Source organism: Galeopterus variegatus, unplaced genomic scaffold, assembly GCF_000696425.1.
Source record: "Galeopterus variegatus unplaced genomic scaffold, G_variegatus-3.0.2 Scaffold2531, whole genome shotgun sequence".
NCBI lineage: Eukaryota > Metazoa > Chordata > Mammalia > Dermoptera > Cynocephalidae > Galeopterus > Galeopterus variegatus.
Window position 1 is genome coordinate 84,176 of NW_007728642.1, and position 13,354 is coordinate 97,529.

Below are 13,354 nucleotides of genomic sequence, written 5' to 3' on the forward strand. Positions count from 1 at the left end.
CAAGCCATGGGTTGAGATCCCCTTACCAGTCATCTTTTAAAAAAAAAAAAAAAAGAAGACCCAAATAACAAAAATTAGAAAGGAAAAAGGTGATATTACAACTGACACCTCAGAAATACAAGGAATCATTAGAGACTACTATAAACAACTATATACCAACAAATTTGGAAAATCTGGAGGAAATGGATAAATTTCTGGACACATACAAACTACCAAAACTGAGGCACGAAGATATAGAAAATCTGAACAGAACAATAACAATAAAAGAGATCGGAGGTGTTATCAGAAAGCTCCCAACAAAGAAAAGCCCAGGGCTGGATGGGTTCACTGTGGAGTTCTACCCAATCTTCAAAGAAGAACTGATACCAGTTCTCTACAAAGTGTTCTGAAACATTGAAACAGAGACTAATCTCCCAAACTCATTCTATGAGGCCAACATCCCTGATACCAAAACCAGACAAAGATACATCAAAAATAGAAAACTACATGCCAATATACTTGATAAATATAAATGCAAAAATCCTCAATAAAATATTAGCTAACAGAATACAGCTACACATACATACACAAAATTATACACCATGATCAAGTGGGATTCATCCCAGAGATGCAAGGTTGGTTCAACATATGCAAATCAATAAATGTGATATCACATCAATAAAAGCAAAGAAAAAACTATATGATCATCCCATTAGATGATGAAAAAGCTTTTGACAAAATTCCTTCTTTCATGATAAAGACTCTCTACAAGTTAGGTATATATGGAAAGTATCTCAACACAAATAAAGCCATATATGATAAGCCCACTGCCAATATCATTCTGAATGGGGAAAAGTTGAAAGCTTTTCCATTAAGAACAGGAACTAGACAAGGATGCTCACTCTCACCACTTCTATTCAACATAGTGTTGGAAATACTAGCCAGAGCAATCAGAGAAGGGAAGGAAATAAAGGGCATCCAGATTGGAAAAGATGAAGTCAAACGTCCCTGTTTGTGGATGATATGATTCTATATATTGAACAGCCTAAAGCCTCTACAAAAAAACCTCCTAGAGTTGATAAATGATTTCAACAAAGTTGCAGGATACAAAATCAACACAAAAAATCAGTAGTATTTCTATACTCCAACAGTGAGCATGCAGAAAAGAGGTCAAGAAAGCTAGCCCATTTATAATAGCCTCCAAAAAATAAAATGCTTAGGAATAAAGTTAACCAAGCATCTCAAAAATCTCTACAAAGAGAACTACAAACCACTGTTGAGAGAAATAATAGAGAACACAAGAAGATGGAAAGATATCCCATGTTTTTGGATTGGAAGAATTAACATTGTGAAAATGTCCATATTATTACCAAATGTGATCTACAAATTCAATGCAATCCCCATCAAAATTCCAATGACATTTTTCTCAGAAATGGAAAAAAACTATCCAGACATTTAATGGAATAACAAAAGACCACACATAGCTAAAGCAATCCTGAGGGAAAAAAAAAATAAAGCTGGAGGCATAACACTACCTGACTTTAAACTATATTTTAAGCTATAATAACCAAAACAGCATGGTACTGGCATAAAAACAGACACGTGGATCAATGGAATGGAATAGAGAGCCCAGAAATCAACCCACACACCTACAGCCACCTGATCTTTGACAAAGGCAGCAAGTCTACACACTGGGGATGGGACTGCCTCTTCAACAAATGGTGCTGGGAAAACTGGATATTCACATGTACGAGAATGAAACTAGACCTGTACCTCACCATATACCAAAATCAACTCAAAATGGGTTAAAGAATTAAATATACATCCTGAAACAATAAAACTCCTTAAAGAAAACAGGGAAAACACTTCAAGAAGTAGGAGTGGGTACAGACTTAGTGAATAAGACCCCAAAAGCACAGGTAACTAAAGGAAAAATAAAGAAATGGGATTATATCAAACTAAAAGGCTTCTGCACAGCAAAAAGAAACAATCAACAGAGGGAAAAGACAACCAACAGAGTGGGAGAAAATATTTGCAAAATGTACATCTGACAATGGATTAATATCCAGAATATACAAGGAACTCAAACAACTTTACAGCAAAAAATGAAATAAACCAATTAAAAGATGGGCAAAGGAGCTGAATAGGCATTTCTCAAAGAAAGACATACAATTGGCCAACAGACACATAAAAAAATGCTCAACATCACTCAGCATCCGGGAAGTGCAAATCAAGACCTCCTTGAGATATCATCTCACTCCAGTCAGGAACGCTAATATCCAAAAGACTGAGAATGATAAGTGCTGAAGAGGTTGTGGGAAAAAGGAACTCTCAAACACTGTTGGTGGGACTGCAAAATGGTGCAGCCTTTATGGAAAATGGTATGGAGGTTCCTCAAACAATTACAGATAGATCTACCATATGACCCAGATATTCCAGTGCTAGGAATATGTTGGGCCTTAAAAACCAACGCCACCCTGGGGCCAGCCTGTGGCTCACTCAGGAGAGTGCGGTGCTGATAACACCAAGGCCACGGGTTTATGGAATAACAAAAGACCACACATAGCTAAAGCAATCCTGAGGGAAAAAAAAAATAAAGCTGGAGGCATAACACTACCTGACTTTAAACTATATTTTAAGCTATAATAACCAAAACAGCATGGTACTGGCATAAAAACAGACACGTGGATCAATGGAATGGAATAGAGAGCCCAGAAATCAACCCACACACCTACAGCCACCTGATCTTTGACAAAGGCAGCAAGTCTACACACTGGGGATGGGACTGCCTCTTCAACAAATGGTGCTGGGAAAACTGGATATTCACATGTACGAGAATGAAACTAGACCTGTACCTCACAATATACCAAAATCAACTCAAAATGGGTTAAAGAATTAAATATACATCCTGAAACAATAAAACTCCTTAAAGAAAACAGGGAAAACACTTCAAGAAGTAGGAGTGGGTACAGACTTAGTGAATAAGACCCCAAAAGCACAGGTAACTAAAGGAAAAATAAAGAAATGGGATTATATCAAACTAAAAGGCTTCTGCACAGCAAAAAGAAACAATCAACAGAGGGAAAAGACAACCAACAGAGTGGGAGAAAATATTTGCAAAATGTACATCTGACAATGGATTAATATCCAGAATATACAAGGAACTCAAACAACTTTACAGCAAAAAATGAAATAAACCAATTAAAAGATGGGCAAAGGAGCTGAATAGGCATTTCTCAAAGAAAGACATACAATTGGCCAACAGACACATAAAAAAATGCTCAACATCACTCAGCATCCGGGAAGTGCAAATCAAGACCACTTTGAGATACCATCTCACTCCAGTCAGGATGGCTAATATCCAAAAGACTGAGAATAATAAGTGCTGGAGAGGTTGCAGAGAAAAAAGAACTCTCATACACTGATGGTGGGACTGCCAAATGGTGCAGCCTTTATGGAAAATGGTATGGAGGTTCCTCAAACAATTACAGATAGATCTACCATATGACCCAGCTATTCCACTGCTGGGAATATACCCAGAGGAATGGAAATCATCATGCCAAACAGGTACCTGTACTCCAGTGTTTATTGCAGCTCTATTTACAATAGCCAAGAGTTGGATCCAATGTACTCCTGAAAGGTCAAAAAGCAAACTAGAAACATGAAAATTTCTTGGAGAGTGTTTCTGAAGCAAAATTAAAGACTAGATAACGAAAATCATGAGCTTGCTTGACCCAAGAATCCTCTGACTATAGAATTTGGGGAGCTGGGGCCGGCCCGGTGGTGCACTGCTACAGTGCACCGCTTGGGAGTGCGGCGGCGCTCCCGCCAAGGGTTCAGATCCCACTGTTCGATCGCTCACCAGAAGGAATGAGGCTAGGGCTGTTCGGGTCGGCCGGCGGCAGACCCGACAGGAATATACCCAGATAAGGGGAAATCATCATGCCAAAGAGATACCTGTACTCCCATGTTTATTGCAGCACTGTTTATAATAGCCAAGAGTTGGAACCAGCTCAAACATCCATCATGGATGAGTGGATAAGGAAACTGTGGTACATCTACACAATGGAATACTACTCTGCTATAAAAACGGGAACCTTGCCTAAGCCCTTATTGGCCAAATACATGCTTCTGCACTCGTGAAAGGCATTGAGACAGGATGCATGCCTTTGACCTTTAAGTTGATAGGATTATGTAAAGCTAGGCATTGAGACAGGATACATGCCCTTGACCTTTAAGCTGAATGTTAAAACCTCCCCTCCCTATCTGCCTATAAAAAGCCATTGCTGTGTGGTAATAAACGGAACTGCTGGACAGAACCCCCTCCGCGTCTGAGTGTCCTTTTACCTGGGCTGTTTGGGGGGCCGGCAGTGTGCTCACCTCTCTTCATGGCTCTCTTCCCCCGTCTCCTTCCAAAGGGGACAGGAGGGAAAGAGGAATCCGGGCAAAGAGGAATCCGGGCTGTTCGATCGCTCACCAGAAGGAATGAGGCTAGGGCTGTTCGGGTCGGCCGGCGGCAGACCCGACAGGAATATACCCAGATAAGGGGAAATCATCATGCCAAAGAGATACCTGTACTCCCATGTTTATTGCAGCACTGTTTATAATAGCCAAGAGTTGGAACCAGCTCAAACATCCATCATAGATGAGTGGATAAGGAAACTGTGGTACATCTACACAATGGAATACTACTCTGCTATAAAAAAGAATGAAATACTACCATTTGCAACAACATGGATCGACTTAGAGAAAATTATATTAAGTGAAACAAGTCAGGCACAGAAAGAGAAATACCACATGTTCTCACTTATTTGTGGGAGCTAAAAATTTATCAATAAATAAACACATGAAGAAATAAAGTGGGCAGCGAGAAGACACAAAAATCACAGCAATTCCTTGAACTTTTTAAAACAAGTGAACAGATATGATGTACTGGGGGATATCAATAAATAAACACATGAAGAAATAAAGTGGGCAGCGAGAAGACACAAAAATCACAGCAATTCCTTGAACTTTTTAAAACAAGTGAACAGATATGATGTACTGGGGGAGGGGAAAAAGGGAGTGGGAAAGAGGAACTGGTAAAGTGTCATAAAAATCAACTACAATGTATATTGAGAAGTTAAAATTAAAAAGAAAAAACCCAACAAAAACCCCCACAAAATTTACTAATATTAGTTTTGGTCAAATCGTATAATCATAAAAGACGAAAGTTTCAAATAAAGAAACAAAAAGAGAGGGAGAGAGAAGAGCACCCTTCACTGATTGTGTTGTCAGGGTTGCTAGACCTAAGTCATAGTAGCCTTTTTTCATCCATTAGGATGAGGTAGAATTAGTGGCAGAATCATTTTACAAATGGAAATTGTTGGTAAATTTTAAATCATCCACAAAGAACGACCTGATTTGTACGTGCAGTCAAGCAACTCAATGTCAACATTGACACTTGGAAGTCCATGCTGTCAAGTTTTTGCTGTTAGAGCTAAGGTTTGAATATTCAGGTGCACCAGTCAGCACTGCCAAACCCGGTTGTATTTATTTTCATGCACAATGTATTTATCAGGTGTAACTACAACTATCATTTAATTCATGTCTAAATATTTGCTTTCTTTCAATCTGTGTTTTAATGGCATTCAGCTGATAGCTGCCCATGAAAATTGTTTGAATATACTTTTACAGCAGGGACATTTTAATGTTTCTTTTGTAATCCAGTACCTTTAAGGAGAGGTTGTTTTGGTTTAGATATGCTTGTTTTCATTATGCTATACCGAGCAGTTCACGTTTAAATTTTGACCTGCAAGTCTAAGTTCCATGAAGGCAAGGACCAAGTTCGTCCTCAACATTTTGTCTTCAGAGCCCAATACATGGGATATAATGTTCATGAAATGAACATTTATGACATTAATGCATGATTTTCTGATTCTAGTCTATTGAAAAACTAAATAGTTCTCTCGAGGCTGGAACTTTCTCTCCTCTTGCCCCCAGCCCTACCAAAAAACCAACAAACCACTTCTAAAAAGAAAAAGTGCTTCTTTCCTGGAAGAATATGTACAATGATACTTTAAAAAGTTTGTGGAAAAATAGAATTGAAAGAGAATACTAATCTTTCCATGAACTTTTTAAAGTACCTTCATATATATTGAATTGAAAAAAGTATTTAATCATCGATTTTGGCATTTAATACTTGTCAAATAAATCCTAGCATACATGATAAAAATTAAGTCATATATGTAAAACACTGACTAGTAAAAACAGAACAGAGTTGGTTTACAAGGCTATTTTCTCAGCATGTTTTCTGATTTCCTTATGATTGCATTCAAATTAGGGAAATACCTTGGCAGAGATTTCTCTAAAATACTGTTTCCCTGCAAAGGAAATAGGTATTCAAATATGTTGAAACTGAGGGCAAGCCAAGTTGCATGTATTATCATGTCACAGATTTTGCATTATTATTATGAGAATTAGAAAAACCAATTTATGAGATATTTCCCTCAGGCTAGATTTAAAAAAAAATTTTTTTTTTACTGTACAATTCCATATATATGATTTTCATTTTAATTTTATTTTTGGCCACAAAACAAGTCTTAATACATTTAAAAAGACTAAGATTATAGAAAATAATAGAAATTTTGTTCTCTGAACACAATAACAGGAAATTTAGAAAATTCACAAATGTGTGGAAATCAAACAATACTCTCATAAATAAACAATGGGTAAAAAGAAAAATCACAGAGAAGTTAAAGAGTACTTTGAGATAAAAGTCAAAGCACAACAAACATATCAAAATTTATAGGATGAAGGGCTCATGCAGTTCTTACAGGAAAATTTATACTTGTAAACCCCTATGTTAGAAATAAGAAAAATCTCAAGTCAGTAATGTGAAATTCTATCTTAAGCAAATAGAAAAAGGTGTTCAAACTAAACCAAAAGCAAATATAAGTACGAAATAACAAAGATTACAGCAGAAATATGTGAAATAGGGAATTAAAAAATAGAGAAAAACAACAAAGCCAAAAGTTGATCTTTAAAAAAAAAATCAACAAAATTTGCAAACCTTTATCTAGACTGACCAAGAAAAAGAGAGAGACAACCAAAATTACCAAAATCAGAAATAAAGCAGGGAGATTATTACATTGTCATTAGGGTTTTTTGTGGTGGTAAGACTTAGTTTTTTTCTCTTTCTCATTTTCATTTTTGTTCTACCAGTGGGCTTGGTTCTTTCTTGTGTATTCGTGGTAGTAATTATTGTTTTTCAGATTCCAGATTCAGGACTTCCTTGAGGATTTCTTGTAGGGCTGGTCATGTGGCGGTGAATTCCTACAGGTTTTGTTCATCTGGTAAATATACTATTTTTACTCACTTCTGGAGAATAGCTTTGCTGAGTATACTATTCTTGGCTGGCAGTTTTTTTCTTTTAGAATTTTGAATATATCATCCCATCTTCTTCTGGCCTATAGAGAAGGTCTGTTGGGAAGTCTGCTGTTAGTCTGATAGGGGCTCCCTTATAGGTGACCTGATGCTTTTCTCTTGCTTCTTTTAAGATTCTTTCTTTGTCCTTGAGCCTTGCCAGTTTGACTATGATGTGTCTTGGAGAGGATCTTTACGGGTTTAATCTGTCTGGGGATCTTTGAGCCTCCTGGATCTGAAAGTCTGTGTCTCTCTCCATACTTGGGAAGTTTTCCATTATTATTTCATTGAATAGATTTTCCATGCCATTTCCTTTCCACTCACCTTCTGGAATACCCATGATTTGAATGTTTGTGCACTTAAGGTTGTCTGATAGCTGTCTTAGATTTTCTTAATTTTTAAAATTCTTTTTTTTTTTTTTTTTGTCCCTGCTTGGGTTATTTCAAAAAGACCATCTTCAAGATCAAAAATTCTTTCATCTGCTTGTACTAGTCTGCTACTTGGTTGTGTTTTTAATTTCATTGAGTGAATCTTTCAGTTTCATGAGTTCTTCTACATTTTTAAGGTATTAATCTCTTTGTAAATTTCCTCCTTCATATCCTGGATTTTTTTTTTTTTTTTCTCATTTCATTATGTTGTCTGAGTCTTCTCATTTTCTCAGTGAATTTCCTTGAGACTGTTGCTTGGAATTTCTTTTTAGTCATTTTAAGGTTTTCCTGCTCTATAGGAGCTGGTATTTCAGAATTATTGTATTCCTTTGGTGGTGACATATTTTCTTGGATTTTCTTATTTCTAGTATCTCTATGTTGATGTCTGGTCATCTCGTAGAGCCTGGAGAACCAGTCTCCATTAGTGACTGTTCTTGTGTCAATGCAGTTGAGCGTCTGGCAGGCCACCTACATGGTGACTGTGGCTACTGTTGTGGCGTTGAGTTGTTTTGTGGCAGCTGTGGCTGTTACAGTGGCTATGGTGGGCCACCCATGTGGAAGTGGTATTTTTGGCATGCCTTCTTGCCTGCTTCTGGGTGGGTGGGGAATGGCTGCCCTTGGTTCTTGCTTAGGACCTTGGATGTTGCTGTCTTCCGTGCTTTCAGGTGGGGGAGGGGTCACGGCAGTTGCCCTTGGCTCCTGCCTAGGAACCCTGGCATTGCTGTCGTGCCTGCTTTTGGGCAGAGGGGACACTTGCCCTTGGCTCCTGCCTCGAATCCCGGGTGTCACTGTCTTGCCCACTTCTGGGCGGAGAGGGCTGCTGCTCTCAGCTCCTGCCTGGGACTCTGGGCGTTGCTGTCTTGACTGCTTCCAGGTGGGGAGAAGGCTGGATTCTTGGTTGACAAGATATTGGGAGATATTGGCCAATTTCTGCGGAATCATCTTAGCAAAACTATTGGTGGCCTTCTAATGTTAGCAAGTCTCTAATGAACATACACAAATGAATAAAAGAATTATGAGTCACATCTACCCAAATACCATTTGATCTAACTGACCTCTATCACTCATCCCTTCAGTCTAGGTGCTCTTTTTAGCTCTGTATTCATTATTTGAGTCCTTATGTTAATGAAGTTCTGGTGAAGCAAGTGTATATAGTATTTTCATTAGTGAACATCTACTTATAAAATCAGTCTCTATATAAAGTACTTCTCCTTAATTAACACAAGTAATGTCTAGTATACCTAAAACCTATTTACTGATCATTTTCTTGCCAACCAACGTAGCCAACAGCACAATGTGAATGTATGAAACTGATATTTAAGTTGCAGGACGTTTTGAAGCCAATGAAAGTGATGTTCAAGAACTGCTCAAATCACAAGTTATTGTCAGGTAAGGATCTGGTGGAGTTAAATCAACTAAAATGTGAAAAAAGGAAAATTTATATATATGCTATAATAGGTGCTTCAAGACAAAATTATCTGAATGATAAATGATTAAAAAGTTTTTAGAAAAAAGTAAAGGTTTCTGGAATATTTTTACAAAAATGACCAACTCTGATCATAGTGCATAAATCAAAAGTGAAATGGACATTGTTGTTTTATCTTACCATTTTGTTGGAAAAACTATACTCCGCTTCCCTCAAAATCAACACTTTATTCATTAACTGAAGTAGAATAACAGAAGAACAATTTCATATTAGTATAGATGCTTCCATTATATTGTTACTTCCAAAAAATGTGTGCATGTGTTTGGATGTCTTAAATGGATGTCAACTTTTCTCAAAGTGTATTTTGCAGAACACTAATCCCAGTCATCTGTAACAAAAAAGGATCCACAGTGGTACAAGATACTTTGTTTTGCATCCTACTATTCTCTATTCTGTTCTGTGTCCAAAAGGCTGAAGGCTGATCTGTACAGGATGCTGGTCCATTTGCATTCTGCCTTCCTCTTGAGTTTGGCTAAGGGGTGGAAGGGCAGAGGGGGAGAAGGGAGACCAGCAGGATGTCAAAGGGGATGGATAAATGAGGTTATTTATTTCTTGGTCATCTCCCTCCTGCTGGATTGCCACTTGCTGTCTTGCAACTAATGTCACAGCTTGAGATAGTCCTCTCCATTTAGTCCTCCTCTGCCATTTTGGTAACTGTTCTCACTCATTTAACTCTTTAGGCTGGGAAGTGGTAACAGAACAACATCCCTTGTTTCCCCATATACAACGCTTATCAGTCACCCACTGTGAGCGTACCATCAGCTTCCCTCTGGGATGCTGACTTATACAATGGTTAAATACTTTATTTTCCTGCAAAGATTGAAAATTCACATCGGCCTATAATAGGTTCTAAGTAATATTGCAGTAAATAATGTCTAAGTTTAGCCCGGTGTTTGCCAAACTTATTCATAGCACCATTTTTCTAATATACCTAAAAACATCCCTTGAAATACCAGATTATAAAATGTCTTGCCTTAAAAAATACAAAACCGACCTTAATGGTTTGCATTTTTGGTGACTATGGGCAGTCATTTTAAGTATCTAATCTGTGCTTTGTGTGAAACATTGCTGTTCCTTAGGTTTACTGAGATATGTATGCCTAAGGCTGTTAGTCATAGCATTGACTAGTCCCATATGGCTGTACTTTCTGAAATCAGTTTAGTTTTCATGATTTTTCATTTAATTTTCAGTATCCGGCTGACAAGAATATCCTACTGCTACCCACATGCTCCTGTCCCTTGAGTGCTGCATCTTATTTACCACCTTGAAGTCTGGCAGAAAACCAAATTACCAAAGCTAGCTACAATTATATCTAAAATAAGATTAAATAGGCTTAAATAAATGATTCTCTAATAAGCACAAGGTTTAGTGCCTGAACTTCATGACATCTATTTAGCCTGTCTGGAAACATTATTCCTTTTATACTTGTTATTTAGGTTATGTGGAGTGTTGCTGTGGATGTACCCTTATGAACACTGATGTGGTAGCAATTAAGGCTGTGTATTTCTGGCCTTTCAGTGCACGAAAGAATTGCCTTTCCTTTGCTAGGTGGCTATGTGACCAGTTCCGTCCACTGAGTTGAGTACAAGTGACATGTGGTTTCTTCATCAAACATTTAATCACCATGTGAGACACTCCAATTCCCCTTTTGCCTTCTGTCATCACTAGCACTATTCCAGAGTAGATGCTCCATCAGCCTGGGTCCCCATGATAAACATGAAGTTTAGAGTGAGAAACAAACCTTAAGTTAAAAATCTTAAAAGTTACTGAGATTTCAGGGTTGTTTGTTCTTGCAGCTTAACAGCCTATTCTGATTTACTTCAAAAAAGTTTTTCTGCAAGAGTAAAAAAGGGTTCAATTTAAATGAAGAAAAAAAAGTACAAATAAGGGTTTATACGCATTCCTTAGGAAGAACACTTCGCCTTTAAGGAAAATGAGAATGATTTCAATAGGCAAGAGTTTAAGAACTCATAAAAGCTTTAACAACTGGTTTAAAAAAAAATAGGTATGTATAATTCACATAAGCTGTGTAGTATGGTGGACCATCTCAAACACAGGTGTGAATCTGAGTTCTACCACTTAACAGCAAGTCATCTAACTGTAGGATCAAATTCCTTATGTATAAAATTGTGAGTTAATATATAAGATTGCTGGAAGGGAAGCAAATTATGAAAATTACCTGATGAAGAAACTCTTAATAAGTGGTAGCTATCATAATAGCTATTCATCAACTGGTCAGTCTGGCAATGTTTACCAAATCATAGAATTACTGTCAGTCCTTCCATTCATACCTTAATACATATAACTGGCTTAATTCATTGAACACAAATATATACTTTTCCCTTACTTTCCTTCCCAAGATTCTGCTTAGGCTGGTTACCCCAAACATAATGCAGAAACATTGTGTTTCAGATACTTTTAAACCAGTCTTTAATTTTCAGTTCAGGTGTGACGAGGGACATATATACACACAAATATATTAACTCAAGGAATCAAGAATGTAGAGTATAAACATGTATGGCAGACACTATTTTTTTTTAAACTTACTTTAAAAGAACCTCATTGTTTACAAGTAAAAGAAAAAAATCATTGTCACTTAAACTTCCACCTCTCTTTGAAGTATTCTCATCAAATCACATTTCCTGAAACTCCAATAGGAAGCATTCCCTAATATGGCAAGGAGAGGGGTACTCACTGGTGTCCAAAATCTGGTGACCCCATTTTTTATGTTCTCTGCCATACTCTTATGGGGGATGTGACTGGATGCGATCATATGACTGGGCTGGCTGCTTATAGATAGGAAGATGCGTTAAGGCATGGGAATAGGAGAGTACTGCCCCAGGAAAAGGGGGCACTAGGAACAAGAAATGAAGGTTGTGGTGCACTGCAAACGGCCATTGGCACCTACTTCTATGGTTTTCCTTCCACCAAAATGTCAGATTGCATTTTCTTATTATGATTTAGAAATCACATTACTTAAATCAGCAAGATTACGGTTCCTATAAACAAGCCTCAGCAACTAGTCACTATTTATATCATCCCATTGAGGGTATTCAAACCCAAGAAACCATATTTTAGAACACTATCTGATAACTTCCTGCATTTAAAACCCTCAACTCATAATTCCTTAAATTCTTTTTATATTTAAGAAATCTTTTAGGGTATGGTACAAGTCCTATAATTAGCTATTCCAAGATACAAAATATTTGAATAAAAAGCAAATCTCATCGCACTGCATACTATACAGATAAGGTTAATAAATTAATTGATTTTTAGGCACCATATATATAATCCAACACTGCAAATACACTTTTCAAACTCAAAAGATATTTTTCATTAATAATTATGGCACTTCCTCTTTCAAATGCTGTTTTATAGGCTGTGTGATAATAGTGTCATTTAATAATCAATTACACAGAAGTCTCTCATCAAGCATAGAATTAAAAAAAAAAATAAAAAAATAAAAAATAGCACAGGTTAAACAACTAGCCCATATCAAAAATGCCCAAGATTTAAAGAACCAAGGGCCTCCAGGGGCCTTTTGTTCTCTCTTTTGCCCTGGCTAAATTTCAAAAATGGAGTATACCAAGTGCTAAACTGGCATGAAGAGATGAAAGTAAATTCTTTAAAACACAAGGTCGAGTATCACTTTTTACTCAAATTTGCCTTTTACATTTATAACTACTATTTAAAAAAAGGTCGGACATGAACATCTGTCCACTTTAGATTAGCATGAGCTACATAAAGATTCAGATTACTGAAAGAAACATTATTAGGCATTCACATGCCAAATTCTTATGTTCAAATTAACTTCAAAATCCATAAATGTTTGCAATTATTATTATCAATTTGCAAATGATAGAACTGAGGCTCAAAAGTTAGGGCTAGCTGGTTATTAGCTCAATTGTTAAAGTGTAGTTCTTTTTTTTTTTGTCTTTTTTCCGTGTCCGGCAACGGATCGCAACCCTCAGTGTTGCCCCCGTACCGGACCGGGGACCGGCAACGGGATTGCAAACCTCGGTGTTGCTCCTGCGCCTTGCTCAGCCAGTGAGCGGGA

General features: G+C 37.2%; 1 pseudogene; it reads right to left on the minus strand.

Moving 5' to 3' along the window:
- The window catches only part of LOC103598215, a 66,185-nt pseudogene extending 57,432 nt beyond the window's left edge, over window positions 1-8,753 (minus strand).
- Window positions 8,754-13,354: the final 4,601 nt, after the last annotated feature.